This window comes from Acipenser ruthenus, chromosome 5 (assembly GCF_902713425.1).
Source record: "Acipenser ruthenus chromosome 5, fAciRut3.2 maternal haplotype, whole genome shotgun sequence".
NCBI classification, from domain to species: domain Eukaryota; kingdom Metazoa; phylum Chordata; class Actinopteri; order Acipenseriformes; family Acipenseridae; genus Acipenser; species Acipenser ruthenus.
Window position 1 is genome coordinate 71,237,131 of NC_081193.1, and position 20,577 is coordinate 71,257,707.

Below are 20,577 nucleotides of genomic sequence, written 5' to 3' on the forward strand. Positions count from 1 at the left end.
ATGAGTCAGTGGCTGAGGTGGGATTTGAACTGGGGACCTCCTGGTTATAAGCCCTTTTCTTTAACCACTGGACCACATAAAACAATGAATTAGCAAACTAATACAAAATATAAGCAAAAAAAAACATATTTTCCCCAAAAGGAATAATAAACAGCTAATGTTTAATGTCGGTATCTTCCCAAATGATATTTAAAGTGTTTTTTGTATAAACCTCCCAATTTAAAAATGTAATTCTATGACTGTTTTATAATTATTTTTTGGTTTTATTTTGTTTTACATTTGCATTTCATTTTATATGCTTGTGGCTAAGTGATCCGAAATAATAATACACAGTTCAAAATAAATAAACAAGTCCAGAGAGACTGCTATAGTGCTTGTAGTGTAATACAATTTACTTGTGTACAATGGCGCAGTGTTGTCCGCGTTTAGTGCTGACCTGTAGCGACAGCTCCGGATCGTGTTAGCCGTCTAATAATAACAAACAAGTAAATTTTTAGACACGTCAAAACAAATAAAACACTCACAATAATTCACAGTACTCCTTCCGGTTCAGCTTAACCATAACAAAAAGGAACAGATCACCTTGTTATGTCCCCTTATGTACTGACATTCACACCCCCTTGGTTAGCGAGTGCAACCGTTTCTCCTCCAATCCGCGGTTGCCACATCGCTTCCCTTCTGGGTCGATGACTTGGTGTACTGTAGCTCTACCCCCTTTCTAGATGGCCGACTTCCACCTAACCCTGAGAATGAATTGTCAGGCCATCCAGTCCAGGGCACTCTGTTCCCTTTACACCGCACCCTCACAGGTCGGGAGGGAGATTTATAACCAAGATTCATTCTTTCTCTGTCACAATGCTGCATTTCGTTTTTTTATTCCGTGCTATTTTGTATTTGCGAAAAACACGGGGCTCTACCTACAGAATCAGTTTTTTGTCATTTCTATTTGTTACAACAACAACAAAACCTTTAATGTGATAATTGACTTAAAATTAGCTTGTGCTTTTAGTTTTGTAGAAGAAAACATGGAAAAACAGATGTTACTACATGCTCTGTATTTACTCTTTTTTTACAGTATACACCAACTCAAAAAAATTCAATAAGTTGAACATGTGACTTTTACCAGTTTCCCTTTGGGGTATATATCAAATACTGCATGTGATAATGTGTGGTAAAAAAGTACCCTTTTTGCCAAGCTATATTATTATTAATTTCTCAGCAGATGCCCTTATCCAGGGCAACTTACAAATAATGTATCACATTATTTTTTATGTACAATTACCCATGTATACAGTTGGGTTTTTACTGGAGCAAATACAGCAGCAGTGTCCCCCCCCTGGGATTGAACCCACAACCATCCGGTCAAGAGTCGAGAGTCCTAACCACTACTCCACACTGCTGCCTACAGCTGTTACGATATTACAATAGTTCTCTGTAAACCTATTTTGTTAGTTTTTTTATTTCAAATTACCCAAAGCCATTGTATAATCGCAATATGGCACTGAAGTATGTGTGTTGTTGTGGGATATCGGCACTTCTTGGTCAGTTGAAGACACTCTCCTTCACTTTGTGCCTCACAGCGTACCCGACTCTATATTGCTTAAATATAACATATCTAACCAAGTGCCAATGGCCTTTTATATGTAACAATATCCATGATTACCATTAATTATATTTTAAAATTATATTTAGGGTGTTTCAAAATTATTTCTTTATTTTGAATCTTCCTTAAACTATTTACCATCTTAGTCTCGATAATATGTAACATCACGTTTATAGTGGTGAGTTAGTAGCTGACCCCTAGTGTCTTGTTGCGGGGGGGAAGTTAGGCTGATCCTTACTCTTGCTGCCTCATTCAGCTATCTTATTTACAGTACCATACATTATTATTATTATTTATTTCTTAGCAGACGCCCTTATCCAGGGCGACTTACAATCGTAAGCAAATACATTTCAAGTATCACAGTACAAGTAATAATACAATTAAGAGCAAGATAAATACAATGATTTTGGTTCAAGCAAGTACAAGTGTGTCAATAATACAGCAGATAACAGCGTCAGTCATAGTTACATCAGGATATGATTAAATACAAAATACTACAGATTAAACACTTGGCAGATTATAGTACTCTGAAGTACAGGAATAAATGCAGTAAAATAGGGGGCAGATAAGAGCAAGTAAAGCACATTTAAGGAAGGGTGATAAGTGTCCCAGGGGAAAAACAGAGGAGTTCTACAGGTGCTGTTTGAAGAGGTGAGCCTTAAGGAGGCGCCGCAATGTGGTCAGGGACTGGGCAGTCCTGACATCTGTGGGAAGGTCATTCCACCACTGCGGAGCGAGGGTGGTGAAGGAGCAGGCTCTGGAGGCAGGGGAGCGTAGAGGAGGTAGAGCCAGTCTTCTAGAGCAGGCAGAGCGGAGAGGTCGAGTGGGGGTGTAGGGAGAGATGAGGGTCTGGAGGTAGCTGGGTGCAGTCTGGTCAAGGCATCTGTAGGCTAGTACAAGAGTCTTGAACTGGATGCGAGCGGTGATCGGGAGCCAGTGGAGTTGCATGGGAGAAGCGAGGCAGAGAGAACACCAGGCGGGCAGCGGAGTTCTGGATGAGTTGGAGCGGACGGGTGGCGGACGCAGGGAGGCCAGCCAGGAGGGAGTTGCAGTAGTCTAGGCGGGAGAGTACCAAGGCCTGGACCAGGAGCTGGGTGGCGTAGTTGGTGAGGAAGGGTCGGATTCTTCGGATGTTGTTTAGTGAGTTGGTGACAGACAGGAGGGCGGTTTCAGTGGAGTGAGCAGAGTGGAAGCCAGATTGGAGAGGGTCGAGCAGAGAGTGGTTGGACAGGAAAGCAGAGAGCTGGCGGTGTACAGTCCGCTCTAGGGTTTTGGAGAGGAAGGGTAGGAGGGAGACAGGACGGTAGCTCTGGAGGGAGGTGGGGTCGAGGGTAGGTTTTTTGAGGAGGGGAGTGATAGAGGCTTTTTTGAAGGCAGAGGGAAAGAGACCAGAAAGGAGAGAGGTGTTGAGAAGGGAGGAGATGAAAGGAAGTAGAGCAGGAGCAGCAGCTTGAAAGAGGTGAGTGGGGAGGGGGTCCAGGGCACACGTGGTGGGTTTGTGACCCTGGAGCAGGGCTCTAGTGAAGCATGCAAAGCAAAATAAATAAATACAATAAAATAAAATAAAACAAATACAATATCTGGTTGGGGATCTCTGGCACTGCTCTGGCCTGGTTCTCCTCCTACCTCTCCAACCGCACTTACCAGGTAACCTGGTGTGGAGCAACCTCCACACCTCACCCTCTCTTAACTGGAGTCCCCCAAGGGTCAGTCTTGGGTCCTCTCCTGTTCTCTCTCTACACCCGCTCCCTGGGCCCCCTCATCGCATCCTATGGTTTCTCATACCATTTCTATGCTGATGATGCTCAGATTTTCCTCTCCTCCCGTATCTCTACCTGTCTGTCTGCTATTTCCTCCTGGATGCACTCGCATCACCTCAAACTCAACCTCTCTAAATCTGACCTCCTTTTCTTTCCCTCCTCCTCCCCCTCCTCTGATCTCTCTATCTCTGTTCCTCTGGAATCTACCACACTCTCTCCCTCTTCCTCAGCTAAGAACCTTGGAGTCACCCTGGACCCCTGCCTCTCTTATTCCCAGCACATCTCCACTCTGGCACGCACTTGCCGATTCTTCCTGAGCAACATCCGAAGAATCCGACCCTTCCTCACCAACTATGCTACCCAGCTCCTGGTCCAGGCCCTGGTACTCTCCCGCCTAGACTACTGCAACTCCCTCCTGGCTGGCCTCCCTGCGTCCGCCACCCGTCCGCTCCAGCTCATCCAGAACTCTGCTGCCCGCCTGGTGTTCTCTCTGCCTCACTTCGCCCACGCTACTCCACTACTCCGCTCGCTCCACTGGCTCCCGATCACCGCTCGCATCCAGTTCAAGACTCTTGTACTAGCCTACAGATGCCTTGACCAGACTGCACCCAGCTACCTCCAGACCCTCATCTCTCCCTACACCCCCACTCAACCTCTCCGCTCCGCCTGCACTAGAAGACTAGCTCTACCTCCGCTAAGCTCCCCTGCCTCCAGAGCCCGCTCCTTCTCCACCCTTGCTCCGCAGTGGTGGAATGACCTTCCTACAGATGTCAGGACTGCCCAGTCCCTGACCACATTCCGGCGCCTCCTTAAGGCTCACCTCTTCAAACAGCACCTGTAGAACTCCTCTGTTTGTATCCTGGGACACTATCACCCTTCATTTAAATGTGCTTTATTTTGCTCTTATCTGCCTCCTATTTTACTGCATTTAATCCTGTTCTTCAGAATACTGTAATCTGCCAAGTGTTTAACCTGTAGTACTTTGTATTTAATCATATCCTGATGTAACTATCACTATTTAATCATATCCTGATGTAACTATCACTATTATCTGCTGTATTATTGAATTGTGGTTTGTCACACTTGTACTTTGCTTGAACAAAAGTTATTGTATTTCTTGCTCTTATTGTATTACTTGTATTGTAACACTTGAAATGTATTTGCTTACGATTGTAAGTCGCCCTGGATAAGGGCGTCTGCTAAGAAATAAATAATAATAAGCTGCCATTGCTTCATCTTTGTTCTGTGGTTTAAAAAGCAGTTTAGGATAATTCTGTCTATTTGTGTTGGACCACTTAGGAATGTCAGATATGTTTTCAATAGAATAAACCTCTCTGCATGTTATTAGCAAAAAGCACACAGCTGTGTTTTGACAGGTCATGTTCCCATAGTGGTGAAAGACTCATTTGAACCAATTTACCCAACAATACACTCATATTATTACCCATAAAAGGACTAGTAAAACTTATCAAGAGCTTTGGTCTCACATGAACTCAAGTTTGTTGAATCATGATCAGTTTAAAGGTTATCAAATAGCATTTCATATGGCCTAACTGTGTCAGGGTGTAGTGATGTGCAAGGTTTATAGAGCTGAGAAGGTTATCAAACTGTATCTCACGGTTGGCCACGTTGGCTCCAGTTGCTCAGTAGATTACTACAGGTTGCTGATATAACACCTGTCCTTGAATCCTTGCACTGGCTGGCAGTTTCTAACTCACAAAACTGCCTGGCGCTAGGTCATCCAAGATTGGTTGCAGAAGAACAACAACAACAACAACCACCACCAGCTGCTTCCCCTATTGACTGACATACTTTCAGCCAATAGCATGCTTTGACCCATAAGACACTGCTGAGGTGAAATGACCCAGGGAGTACAACAAGTTCTAACAGATAAATCAAGAAAAAGGAAACTCAGTTTCAGTGCCATTAACCTAAAATAGTACCAGATATCATGTTTTTAAATTTCAATACAATGTGTTTCTTTAAAAACGGCACATTTGAGATGTATGTAGCTGATGGAAGTGCACCTTGGATAAGATTGATATAATTATTTTGCTAGCTACTATTACTTTAAAACAAGGCTTCTAGAAAGTTATGGAATAGGTTAAGAGTTGAGACGTGTACCCGTCAAATCCAACTGAAGGCTTCTTTCCTTTCCATTATGTCATATTAACTGGGCTGCTTTGCTGTGTGAGGATTTTATAAACAGATATTACAATATTGGAAATGTGACAAAGCCCTCAGAATTAATGCCCCACAGAGATTGGTTGTCATGGTGGTATTGTGGTTTGGAAGGGCTCCTATGTTCTGACAAGGATAAAGGTGGGTAATTTGTAACATTAAACAGGGAAACCTTTTTACAAATTATTGGCATAACACACTGGAAATTGTACCTTGCTTTTCTGATTGCCTATAAATTTTGTCACTGTGGAACAATTTTATGTTTACACCAAAATGCAATTAGTACAATTTATGAGAGTAAAATAAAACTGTTTTATTTTATAAAACAAATGAAAAACTCCTTACTACTGTAGTTATGTACCATTTAAGTGTGCATGATTGTTCAAATCTAATGTAACTTGTTGACTGTTTAACTGTGATATTGCAGCATTATGTTTTAATGCTAAGAAATAAATAATGATATAATGTATCTAATATTTCTAATATTTTTGCCTTCCACTACAGTCCATAATATGTGCATGATAATGTAACCAAAGGGACAGGGCACAGCCCCAAGATATAATATACTTCAAAATAACAAATAACTAGCTAAAAACAAAACCATGAAAGAGGATGAAAGCACAGCTGCAGTGTTGATAGGGCCCAGCAAGAGACAGAGAGGCACGTGTCTGAGGATGCTGTTCTGAACCTACTTGCCTTGTGTGGGAGCCAAGAACACAGTTCTCAGGCCTGAGTGGAGATACTGTACTAAAGTCTATGACATGCCTGTATGTTCTTCATAGCTATTCTAAACCTCACCCCTGGACCCAGAATGTATCCTTTCCGAACTCCCACCCACTTGACTTAACGAACAGCCAGAAATTGAACTATGAAGACCAGAGTTACCCATAAAAATTAGCCACATTGTTCTAATTTCAATTTTCATTACAAGACATTGGTCATGGCTCCTAATTGACTCAGTACTCACAGCACAAGGATACGTTAATAATTTCAAAGCTTACTTGCACTCCTGCGCATCATTTCGTGTATTTCAGATCTTGGTTTTGTCAACAAATTGCCAGGATGATGGATAGGAAGACAAGGGTCCATTCTATGGCCTCCACGGTAACCAAAAATGTTCTTCTCTCAGGACACTTGAAGTCACAGGTTTGCTGTAGGCTGTATACTGTAGGCTGTTCAGCATAACTGGACCCACATGTGAAGAAATGCAGTAAGACTTCGCTCGGGCCATGGCCCTTTCAGAACAGATATTTTATATGCCGTTATCAAAACTTAGACCAAAGAAAGAAATTATGCAGTTAGATAATACGTAGCTTCAAATTACAAGTTCTGTTCTAGCCGCCTGCCCTATACATCTGTAACATAGGTCAGCCAAAGTGTCTTCATAGAAGTATGAGCAAGTGCCAACTAGTGGTCAGCTACAGTACTTTAGATCAAGCGTGAGATGGTACTGGCGCTCCCTAAGCCTAGTCTATATTTCAAATGTCTATAGCAGACATAGATTCTCAATCTTGGCTACATTATCACAGTATAACTGGGAATGCAATTGTAAGACTAGTTTAATACAAAGGCACCAATAGAGCATATTTTACAAGATCTAAGCTCTGTAAATGTATTCCTTAAGACAGGACCCAAAATGTCAGAAATGCAAGATTCAGAACGACACCCTTATGCATGCTTTTTGAGCTTGTACAGAAATTAACTTGATTTGGCAACCAATTCATGATTTTATTTTCCAAACATACAAAACATATTATTCAATAAATTCATGTTTACTGTTTTTTGGGTACAGCTTCTCAAGGTCTTCCTTTCACTAAAAATGAATTAGATATTATTTATTCATCAACAATACTAAATAAACCAGTTCTGAAATATTGCAAAGGGGGCCACATTTCTCAGAGCGAAATCTTTACATTTTACACTTGGAAAAGTTGTTGCAGAGTGGACGACTGAACTGTTTTTTAAAAAATATGGGGACCAATGCTAGAAGCCCTTAAAACACAAAAACAAAGATTTCCTGTTTTATCTTCTGTTTTATTCTATTTTCCTTATTTAAAATCAAACTATTTTGAAATAAATGTGAATTCAATGCTGTTTGTTATGTTTTGGAATCAGTCTTTTTTTTAAATGTTAATAAAAATCATTAAACAATACTCCATAAATGTTTATATTACATTTGTTTGTTATTTGGGCTCATGGTTTGTGGAATAACCACAGTACATTCATATAGTACCCTCTCTTTGTTACTACCACCATTATTAACGTGTTTTAGTACAGTATTTGCATATTCCTACTGTTTAAACTAAATATCGATGTTGTAAATGTTACATTTATTAATAATAACAGAGAATAAAGTACAAGCTACTGTACATAATCAGATTGTAAAAAGCCACCAAGGAGTTCCGTGACATCACAAAGGACAAGGCCGCAGGTATTATAATGTTATACTGGAGTCACACTTGTATTATAATAAATCATCCTGAGGAAAAAAAAAAAAATTGGGTTTGGATTCTATAGAGAGACTCTTCTCGAACTTTAAAATCTACATTTTACCTACTCCCTCCAGCCTCGGTGTTGCAGTCCGACTTGGGAATAACAGTAACCTTCAATTATTCTAAAGGACTCCTTTGTAATATCAATTTATACCTCAAGGGTACTGAACTGAATTGATGCTGCTGTTTCCGCGCAATAACTCCCCTTACCGATAGAAATGAGAATTATAAATTAGTCTGGGAGACTGATTTTCTATCCATGGCTCATATAAATGGTAAGAAGAGAAATCTGCAGCATCTTATCTGCCTATAAATTCCAGAGCAACGTTGTTCAATAGAGAGCGGTCTGTGGTCAAAAGGAATGCGCCTTGTAACTGCTGCAAAAAAAAGATCCTAGCAAGGCCATTAACTTACTGTGAATGGTAAGTGGTTCGATGGTATAACAAAACGCATTAGAAGAAGCTTGAATTAGGTTAGCATTGAGGCTAGGTTTAGGCTCGTACAATTTAAAAAATAATACTTAATAACAATCGTAACACCCAATCATTTTTGACTGTCTTACAAATTGTTGCTCTTTTGCCTTTACATAAAATAATCCATAATTAATTAATTGTTAACTTCAGTGTGTCAATTGACTTTAAAATTACTGTTAAGTGCTCAAATCCAGCTTTTTTTTTTTTTTTTTTTTTTTTTTTTACATTAATTCAGGATATGAACATATTTGAAATACAACTCCACAGATACACTGCTGCAGCCTGGTACTGCAGCTAGACCACTGCGTTTCTAATACAACACCTTTTCTTCCATGTACATTATAAAGTAATACAGATTCATGTTAAGGAAATATTGAGATGGAAGTGTTACATTTATTTCCAGATTGCCTCCGACATGTCACGCTAAGCCAAGTTAAGGAAATTACCTTTGCTTACTTGCCATAAAATATTCAAAACAGTTGCAAAACAGATTGCTGTCTTTGGTTTTCTTCCTCCTTCCACACAATACAGTACGAGTCATGGAAAAGGCTAAGTTTGTGGCGAAGAGAAATTATGCAGTTACAGTTAGCATTGTAATATCACACTTACTCCCTCATACTGGAACTTGAGTGAGAACAGAAGTAGATTAAACCATCCCACATGCCACTTAGAGACTGCCCTTCACATAACAGGGCTACCTGACTTGCGCCAACCTTGAGTTAGAAACCTCTGTTTCTAACTCTTGGCTTATTGGGCCAGTCACCGCAAACAAGAGTTTCTCATGAACACTATTTGCACTCCAGAGTAGCTAGCATTTCCACCCTCCTATTTCAACCAGATAGAATTAGTAACTGGTATTGTGATGCCCCATAGCATCGCAGAGTCAGGGCCAGAACCCTGAGATACAGGCCTGACAAAAATGGTTCCATTCAGGGATTGGACACTTTTTAATAAAGGGCTGTTCCTAATATACTGACCACCTTGAATACTTCCATATGCACTGTACTGTTGCATACAGCTTGCTCACTCAGTAATTGGGCTACTGTGCAAATTGATCTGCATCTTACAGATTTCATTTTTTGATTTTTTTTCTCAAAAAAAAAAAAATGTCAGTCGCATCTGTTTTTTTTTTTTTTATCTCTTCAAGGTAATGATATTTGAATCTGTTAAAAATAAAGATCAATTACCCAGTAGAGCTACATGTACTTCTGCCCTGCAAATTAGCTTTAAGTAACAAAGCATTTTTTTTCTTGTGTGATTTGTATGCCTTTGACACCAGCTGGCATGAGAGAGAGAGAGAGCGAGCGTGGAGGGGTTTTTGCAAAATGTTTCTTCATGTTCCTAAGTTCATTGATAAGTCTGAATGATAAAAGCTCAACAGGTGCAACATTATGGTTTCTTAGCTATTGCAAGACTTTACCAGCTGGTGAATGTTTAACTAGTACACAAAACAAACACACACATAAAAAACCAACAGATTTACTAAGTTGCAGCTCAGCGATGCCAAAATGGAGCATAGAGAGAAAGTATCAGCCATTCACTGACGGTTCTTGCTTTATCGTTTTTCAAACCCACCCATTCACTCCAGGGGCTGTCTGTGCGAACAGGAAATGGGATTAGATCTGTAATCGCAATCCAGCCAAAGTAGAAAATGTTTTATACCGAAAGTTCAGAGTTGGGCTTCATGGAGTTCTGACCCGTTCTTGATGTGCATACCAGAACTAGCAACATCCCCAGTGAAATGAAAAGATTTCAGAGAATCATTTTATTTGCATGATGAAATATGCCAGTGCAGTTTATTTTTATTATTATTATTATTTGTTTTGCTGTTACACATACCAAGCCTTCATATTTTCTGTTTACTTTTTTCCTAGATATAACATACACCCTGTATATAACATACCTAAGCCATGGCACCAGGACCCAAACAAGCAATTTACTATCAAACCACAGCCTTTAATATATACTCTGCTGTTGCGTTAAATAAACACTAAAACTATTTCAATACTGAAGACAGGTAGTGGGGTCTGGGAAAAGTTTAACTCAACTCAAACCAGCAGACTGCTACTACACTCAAGGAATAATAACTCTACTTAACAGAGCGGACCAGTTAAATTAGTCCTAGTTTTGGGTATGACTTATTTTAAATACTTCTTTGAAAACATTTAAGCAGCAAGTTGTTTATGCACCAATAAATAATTACTTCTATCTTCGTAAAAACACAAATGTAGAATTCAGTTGACTGGTATAAATGCTTTATTCTGCACCAGTTTTGTTTCTCCTGCTGTGCTGGCTTAATTATTTTGGTGTAGTTCAGCTGTATGCACACTGTCCTGTCCAAATGACACACACAATATTGAGTCATGTTGTGTATATGCAGTCAATCATTATAGATGTAAATTATACCTATTTTTAATATTTATTGTATGCTTATGTTTTATTTACGATAATTGATTCATTATTGTGTACCTTATTGTATTGAGTTATTCTGTCTATGTTGCTCTACTTTAAAAATGACTCCATCTGAGTTATTGTTTATACTTGAATCTGTCGGCTCTTTCAGAAATGAAAACGGATTTAATTTAAAACGCACCGTGCTTGTGTGTTCACAACCGGCAGCAACACACAACTATAGCTTTCGTGGGTTAAGGATCCATCCACGTTGTTGTGTATTTTCCATATTCAAAGGGGCTTCGCCACTTATCCTCTATCAACCATTGTACAGTACTAAACAGTGCCATAGACAAGCAATATATTCACAAAAATGAGATACTGCCAATACACAGTGATAATTGTACATAAGGTAGACATTTTAACCAAAAGATATTAAGTTTACTAAAGTTTTACTTTTTTTTTTTCTTGAAACAAGACTTTTAAAAAGAGAGAACATTTTTCCTCCTAACCCCAAATAGGGGAATCTGCCCCCTGCCCAGCACCAAAAATGTTACATAAGAAAGTTTACTAAACGAGAGGAGGCCATTCAGCCCATCTTGCTCATTTGGTTGTTAGTAGCTTATTGATCCCAGAATCTCATCAAGCGGCTTCTTGAAAGATCCCAGGGTGTCAGCTTCAACCGCATTACTGGGGAGTTGGTTCCAGACCCTCACAATGCTCTCTGTGTAAAAAAGTGCCTCCTAATTTCTGTTCTGAATGCCCCTTTATCTAATCTCCATTTCTGACCCCTGGTCCTTGTTTCTTTTTTCAGGTCACAAAAGTCCCCTGGGTCGACATTGTCTATACCTTTTAGAATTTTGAATGCTTGAATCAGATCACCGCATAGTCTTCTTTGTTCAAGACTGAACAGATTCACTTCTTTTAGCCTGTCTGCATACGACATGCCTTTTAAACCCGGGATAATTCTGGTCGCTTTTCTTTGCACTCTTTCTAAAGCAGCGATATCCTTTTTGTAACGAGGTGACCAGAACTGAACACAATATTCTAGATAAGGTCTTACTAATGCATTGTAAAGTTTTAACATTACTTCCCTTGACTTAAATGCAACAGTTTTCACAATATATCCAAGCCTGTTGTTGGTCTTTTTTATATCTTCCCCACATTGTCTAGTTGAAGACATTTCTGAGTCAACATAAACTCCTAGGTCTTTTTCAAAGATTCCTTCAATTTCAAACCTAGCGCTGCTGCTAATGGATAATGCATTCATCAGTGTTGTTCTCAAAAGAACCCTGGATGATTTTAGAATATTTTAATAAACTGTAAAAACATCCTGGATTCTATAAAAGCACCTTTTCTTTCTGGGTTATTTCCCCAGTACTGTAAAATGCTCTAAAATCCAGCTGTAATATAGCCCCTTGTTTCCCTTTAGAGTCTCATACAAAGGTAGGCACAATGTTACACACATGGTGCGATTTCATATGGGGGGGGGGGGGGGGGGGGTGTTCCCTTGCTTTGCACTTTCATTTGGGATAAATGAAAGCCTGATCATAAAGTTTGGCTGTATAAGTAGATCAGGATCAGTTTCCACTCACCTGTCATTGTCATCCAACAGTGGTGCTGTATGGACCGTAGCAAAGAAAATTGACCAATGAAAATCAACATCATGCAGTTGCTGAATTTCAAACTTATTTTTTTAGATCACTAACTTATTAACTTATACAAAAGGTCAGAACGCGTTATTGTCTATTTTTACTGTCACGATGGTCGTGTGGTGTTGAGTTGGGAGATACGTCTATTATATGAAGATATACATGATCAGCGTCCCACTGAACAGTTTCCAAATGTTGGCAAGTATGACCGTATCCATTAAAAAAAAAAAAAAAAAAGTGCATTTATGCTGCATGATGGCAGATTTGGCAAATGTGTGATTCCTCAATATTTTTTTACCAGTCTATTCTGTATAATAAATAAGTAACTTAGACTAGATAATGATTGGAGTTTTGAGCAGAGTAGTACAAATACACTACATGTAGATATACAGTATACACCTTACAGCAACCATTCCTTCAGCAGCATTGCACAAAGCTTAGTGGGTGGATGACAAGTACTTTGTCTCAAAACAGCAGGTCTCTGAAGTTTAATCTGTTTTTTCTAATGCTGCATTACAAGACCTGGCAACACACAAAGGGTCTTCAGAAAACCACAGGAGTAGCTTGATGGTATTACAAATGTAAGTGTCTCAAAACAGAGCTTATAATAGAAAAATTCAACTGTGAAGAGCATTAACCTTATTTCATATAATAGTCAGCAAAACCCACACTAACACGGCTTGATGCTCCCAAGACTACTGGTACATTAAACCCACAAAACTAAACATTTCAAAATATCTGCAAGTTAATATTGTTGCCTATTGCTAGAGCCCCATGTTTTTTGCAAATACAAAATAAAAAAAGTAACAAAAGAGAATGCAACTATAAAAATAAATAAAAACAATTAAGGAAAATAGAATGACACAAAATTGGTTTATACAAAAAACACTTTAAATAAATACCTGCAATCGTAGTTGTCAAGGGTCAGCCGTTACCATAGACACGGTCTGAAGGGAAACGGAAACTCTGACTAGCACTTGCGCAGATCTAAAATTTGGAGCGAGTCATTCTGGAATTAATTGTGATGGAAGCTACAAATAATTTGAGCATGAGGGGGATGTATGCAGCGGACAGTGACAAAATAAAACGGTGAATTAAAAGAGCAGTGTTAGCTGCGATGGAAATGAATTATATCCTGTGGTTACTTAGTAAAGCCCGGCCACGCAGCATTTTACACGCTTCACAAAATGTGGCAATATGCGGGTTTGTGAGATGATATTGAGAGGTAAATTTCTCAAAGAACCTATGGTGCATTATGGCGATTGGTTTTTCGAAAATTGTGACAATAAACAGGGTATGATATTAAGCGATGCAATATAAAACAGGTTAATCTGTATTTTATAGTAGTTTACCAATTCTTTGTTTTATTTCAAAGTGGTGCAAACTTCGCCCTGGAGCAAGTGCAGTTTTGGTTTTGAATGAATGAATCTGCTTTGTATTCAAATATTGAGAAACTAAGCTTGTTGTATACTGGAGCCCTTCAGTGCAATGGCATTCAAATACATTTATTTAAATGGGTAGATTGCTGTATGTGCAATTAAATTATTATGGCAGCCTGTGACAGTCTGGCTCGCAGTGGTGTGGTGGATGACGTCACGGACCAGGAAGTAACTGACTCCAAAACAGTGGATGGGCGGGTGAAACCGAGTGCCAAAGCACTCAGCGTATTTAATAATAAATAAACAAAATATTTAAACAAAATACAAACAAAAGGGCACGAGGGCCAAACGAATAAATAAACAAACAAGTAAGTGCCGTGCTGGATAATCCAGCACGTATTAGCAATTGTTTTTTAAATGTTATACCTTCTCTCCGCTCCCCGTACTCTCTACTCCAACACCCCCAACATCAAGTGCAGAGAGCTGCAGGTTTATATACTCTGGCCGAGGGATTAACTAGTTGGTAATTATCTTATTATCCCCCGGCCAGAGTCTGCACGCGTTTGGTAAGGATGCATGACTGTCAGCTATTTAAGTAATCAGTAGCTGATCAGCCATGCATCCTCACGGGGTTTTTAAATAATAATAAAAGACGCGGCGCTTTTACCCGCGCCGCAAACAAAAATACAAATAATAATAAATAGGGGCGGGACACTCCGCCACACAGCCCTACAAGAGTAGGGCAGTGTAAAAAAAAAAATTTATATATATAAAAATTGTATTTATATAGGGCATGGGCAGTATTTTCCATAAATAGGCAGTTAAAGTGGGGGCCTGTACATTACTGTTACTGCCACTAATGAGAAATTATGGTAACCATTATTTCTGTCTATTAAATACGTAGTTAAAAACATGTCTACTATACTATTACTGATACATATATGAGCCGTTTTATTAGTTTCTTCAATAAAACGATTTGTGAACTAAAGCAAATTTAAAAAAAATAATAAATTTCACAGGGCTCTACCTAAATTTACCTTATTTTAGATCAAAACCTTTACATAACTAATCTTCCCTCTGTCAATTATTTAAAAATCACTCTCATCCCAAGATTTGTGTGCTGAATGTCACATTCAGTGATGTCTTCATTTACCAAAAACGTAAACCATCCCAATGAAGGAAAAAAGACCTTGATAAACAAGCGTACCACTGCAAGAGCAGAACGTTGACAACCTGCCAACCAGTTACAACTAGGGTTATCCACAGCTGCCAAAATAACAGATATACAAGCATACTGTTATGACAAAATACATCTAGCTGTTGGTCTACCTTTTGTCTTAAATTGCACACGTCTTTGAAAAATTATTCTAGAACTATATATATAAAAAAAATAATTTATCCCTGCAAATTTTAAAATGTTAACTGCTATTTCTGCCCCCAGTAGATTAACAATCTCTTCCTTATTTTTCATATACTGTAGACTGAGCCCAAATAGTAGTCATTTGCAGATTATGCTTCAGCCATGTGCATCCGACTACTGTGAACTTGCCTCTCTCCGAATGCAGTACATCGCCACGGAGAGAAAGTGGACACAGTAGGTCTCTTTAGATCAAAAAGTGTACTATGCAACTCGAACATTTGCTGTGAACGTTGCTAAATAGAGGTAGATTCAGTGAGGAAATTCAGAGCCCCAGGACGAAGACAGAGCTCAGAAGAATGGAATTCAAAATATTCCTTCTTGAGGCAATGCAATATCCATCCCCCTCTCCCCCTTATTTTAAATAATTGGTCCTTCAAGACCTAGATTCAGGGATGGAAATAAGACTCCCAGTCAAAAGTACTGTAGTTTGAACATTTTTATTATGGGTTTAAATTAGACATACCTGAGCATGCCATCTACACTCTGACCAAGATCACTTTAAAACCCTGAATGACTCAAACTTGTAAGTAATGGAATTCAGTCTTATTTCCATTGCTGTAATTTAAAACACAGAAAGTGGTATGGAAAATGGACTGAAGCCGAAAAATGTTGACGGTATTGTTTCATTAGGCACAATTCATCCACTTTTTTTAAAAAAAAATCTGCTGACAATCATTATGCTAATTCCTGGTGGCATGAGCTGGGAACAGCCAGTTTAAGAACAAGCTTTTTTTGTTTCATAAAAAATATATATTATAATAATAATAATCCTAAGTGTTGAATAAATTTGGCATGTGCTGTAGTCAGCCATCATACAAAAGGGCAGGACTCCAGACAGAGTGCTTACACAGAGAATTACTGCCTCCATTGGAACACGTGAAGAACATGCAGCAGAATGAGAGCTTTGTCTCTGCAATGGGGGCACATTGTATTAAGTGTACAGGATTCCTTACAGGTCCATACCAACATATAATGAGCATACTGATTCCCTTCTACATGCCTGCAAGTATAAATAATTTAAGTCTCGTTTACGCACTTTAAAAATACAAAAAAAGTAAAATAAAACTAAAAAAAAAGTTAAGATATTGTCATATGTCTTTTACCCTTTTTGTTTTTTTAAAAACAAAAAAGGGCTTTAATAATGCTTTACAATTTTTTGCCTTCTGAACCCAGCAGATTAAAATTAGACAAACTGCAGCTCATTATTAATGTAGTAAGTCTGTCTTCAGTTTTATTTGTTTCAGGAACTAGGCCTGCATAAAGGGATTACTATAATAGAGACCAAGTGCTTAAGACTAACAGAATAGGGGTCTCCCTTTGACTACTCTGAGAACCACCTTCGTTGAGTTGAGGCCGAACCGATTGACCTCCAAAGGCCAGGAAGCGAGGTAACTTCCCTTCCCAAGGGGAAAACGAAGGAAAGAGGACAAACTAAGGTCTCCCTGGCTTACTGATACATCTAAAACTGGAGGGAGAACAAAAGTGCTGGAAAACAGAATAAAGAAATAAACAGAGGGCCAAGGGTCTTCCCAGCTGGAAGATCTACCTTTGATAAACTGAATCAATGACTAGCTCGAAAGTTGGGAGCAAGTTTTGCTCCCTGAAGGGTTTGACTGGCCCAGATGCAAATTAATAGATTTAAGCAAGAACAGAACACAAAAGGTAGTTTAAAAAGTTGTGTGCAGGGGTCCCCTCCATCCAGCAGGAACCTTCCTCTTTCTGGGGGCAAGATGACGTTGTCAGCCTCTAAGGTTGGGAAGTGAGCTTCACTTGCCCCCCAAAAGAGGTCCCCTGGCTTCCAACAACTACACCACCAATGCAAAAGAACATTGTGTCAATAATTAAATTACACACACATTTTTTATATATTATATATATATATATATATATATATATATATATATATATATATATATAATTAATGGCAGAGGGAAAAACCTTTGTGGGAGGACACCTCTGGTGGTCCCGGCAGAGATGGCCCCCCACTCCGGGTATGCTAGCAATACTTTGTTGAGCAGAAATAAATCAGGGAAAGAAGAACGAATGTAAAATTCCACTACAGAGTAAGACCAAAAACAATGGAGTGGTTGATTAACTTTGGCTGCACCTATAAAGAATGAATGGGGAATGATCAGCTTTAGAAATGAGTGAAAGAGTAGAAAACCAGTTTGTTATAATAGAAGTGTTAATTGATAGAGGGGATTGGAGGGGTTAGAGGGGTCGTAGATAGATAGTGGGATAGAGGAATAAGGAAGAGTTGAGTTTGCACAGCTGAACAAAATTGCCCGTTGTAGCTGATCTGTTAGAAATGCAAAGAAAAAAAAAGGAGACCGAGTCAGGAATGAAGGCCCCTGGAGGGAAAACTTGAGGGAGAGGGGGACAGCAAATTCAGGACAAAGAAAACCAAAAATGTAGAAAGACAAAGGAATTCCATGACTAGATCTTCAAAAGGAAAAAGCAACCTTGGCACAGAATGGAGATGTGATAGAGAGACGGGAAGGCAGGACATTTTGCCATTCCCCTAAATAGGAGGCAAATAGCAGGGATAGACAAGAGAGAAAATGCACAATAGGCAATAATGGTATTGAATTCCAGCTAAATAAGTTTTGATAGTTCCCAGGGAGATATGCAGCTTGTCTTTTCTGCAAATAAACTATGAACCTTTGCAATCTGGGTTTCGACAACTACACAGTACTGTAACTGCCCTTGATAAAGTTACAAACGATCTTACAGCAGCTGACTCGGGTGCGTTATCAATTTGAATTATTTTGGATCTTCGTGCTGCATTCAACACCAAGTCATGCCATCCTACGTGATAGGTAAGGAAGTTTGTTTGGCATTTCTGGCATTGCACTAAAATGGTTTCAGTCTCATCTTACTGGGCGTCAACACTTTGTCTCTCTTGGCGGTTTTAGTTCTGAGGTTGGGCTGGTAACATCTGGTGTCCTACAAGGCTCAATTTTGGGCCCTCTGCTATTTAGTATTTACATGTTTCCCCCTGGTCACTGACGGGGTTCACCCCGCCCCTGTAGTTGTATGTTTTGTATTATTATATTATGATTTATTGTATGATTGTTGCGGCGTGGACAAAAGCCACCACCATTATGTGTTATTGTTGTGTGTGTTTTCAGAACCTCATGAAGATGCATTACTGATCAGCTACTGAGTATTTAATTAACAGTTGCGCATCATTTTAAACTCATGCAGACTCTGGCCAAGGGGTAATAAGATAATAACTAGCTAGTTAACCCCTCGGCCAGAATATAAGAGACCTGCAGATCGGTTGCACGGGGAGAGTTTGTGAGGAGGCACAAGAGTGAAGTAAAATTAAAAGAAAACAAAAACTAAACTAAAAATAAGTCTGTCAGTGACGGCTACTGCCCAGCCCGAGCGATTTATGTATTGTTGCGTGTTCAAGATTTGTTTTATTTAAAATATTTATTTTCGTTCTGTGAGAAAGTGGTTTGTTTAAACCTTTATTTTGTTATTTTTGGAAAATAAATACCGCGCAAAACGCCATTGCACCCTACCTGCAGTATCTGTTTCAGTTCCTGCTTCTGGCCTGAAGTCACACACGCCATCCTGTCAGTCACATACTAAAATTACATGGCTTGAATTATTTTTATGCAGATGACACCCACATTTATGTGCATACTAAATATGACGTTGCTGCCTCTGTTCTTGCTGATTGCCTTTCTGATAGTTTTCCCGACATCAAATTTTCTGCATCTTAACTGTGACAATACAGAGTTAAGGCATCATTTTTCCACCATAGAAACATCGCTAGGGTGCGACCTACGATTTCTGCTTCTGTAGCTAAAAAGCTGGTTCATGCATTTTTTTTTCCAAGGTCCGATTATTGTAAAGCTCTGCTTGCAGGCGTCTCCAAAAGTACACTGTCCAAATTACAACATTTTCAGAACTCAGCAGCTCGTATCCTGACAGGGTCACGTGTAAGGGACCATATCACTCCTGTTCTAGAGTCCCTGCACTGGTTGCCTGTCAGGTTTTCGTGTCGATTTTAAAATTTTACTTAAGGCTTTACATGGTTTGGCTCCATAGTATTTCTCCAATCTCTTATCAGTCTACACCCCTTCACGCAACCTTCGCTCAACTGATCTTGGAATGTTACGAGTTCCCTCTGTTCACCTACGTTCTATGGGCGACAGGGCTTTTTGTTGTTATGCCCCAAAACTTTGGAATAGCATTCCTAAAGAGATCAGGGATTCTGAACTTAATGCTTTTAAATCTAGCTTAAAAAAAACTAAACTTTAGAAAGGCATTTTGACTATTGTTTGTTTGTAAAGCACTTTGAGATGTTGCTTTTAAAAAAGGTGCTATATAAAATTATTATAATAAAAAAGAAACAATGAAATCCTGGTTTAAGGGAGATGTGACATTGCTTACAGAAGGTTGTGAATATAGATCATCCGGTTGAACAGGAGGAGTGGGTAGAAGGAGTGAGGCCATCAGCCATATAATCTTGAGCTGAAGTCAGAAGACTGCAAACAGAGGAATTTAGATGAAAACCAGTTAGCTGAATAGAGGAATGGGTAAAGGGAAGTGTTGTGTCGAGTCGCAGAGAGTGGCGATGAACTACAAAAAGAGGATCCAGAACTAGAGGCGGTCACTAGAGTGACGATTGACAACTCAAGAGCAGGTGTGGTCGTGGCTGAAGCAGCGGGAGTGATGAGCACTGCTGCTGGTGACTGATGAGGAAGTAATGGCTGCCAGTTCCAAGGGAGTGATTCTGTTATCTAGCGCATCCAGGCGGTCAGATACTGTATTGAGGTGGAAAGAGGATGAATGAGTTGCATGTTATATTAAAAAAAAAAAAAAAAAACACCCAACACACCACAGTGTTCAGATGAAATTGAAGACTGAGGAGGTGTAGTCGCTGGATCAGAAGAGAGTGAAGCTTGCACAGCAGGGGCGGAGCGTAACCTGACAAGTTTGTATCTCTGCTGTGACATCTGAGGGGGCAAAAACAGGCTCTGCCGATATTGAATCGCAATATGTAACAAAAAAAAGGAGCCCAAAATCACACCGCGCTGTAATGGGCAATCCTTTTTTAAACGATCTTTCAGGAGTTTGTCGATGGGCCAATCCTTGTGAAAAAGTTGCAATGGAGAATCATGCGGAGGGTTAATGTGTTTAGAGTGGTAAGGAGGAATGGGAGCTTCTTGAGCTTGGGGTGCGGAGACACGGGACCGGGCACAGCCGGAT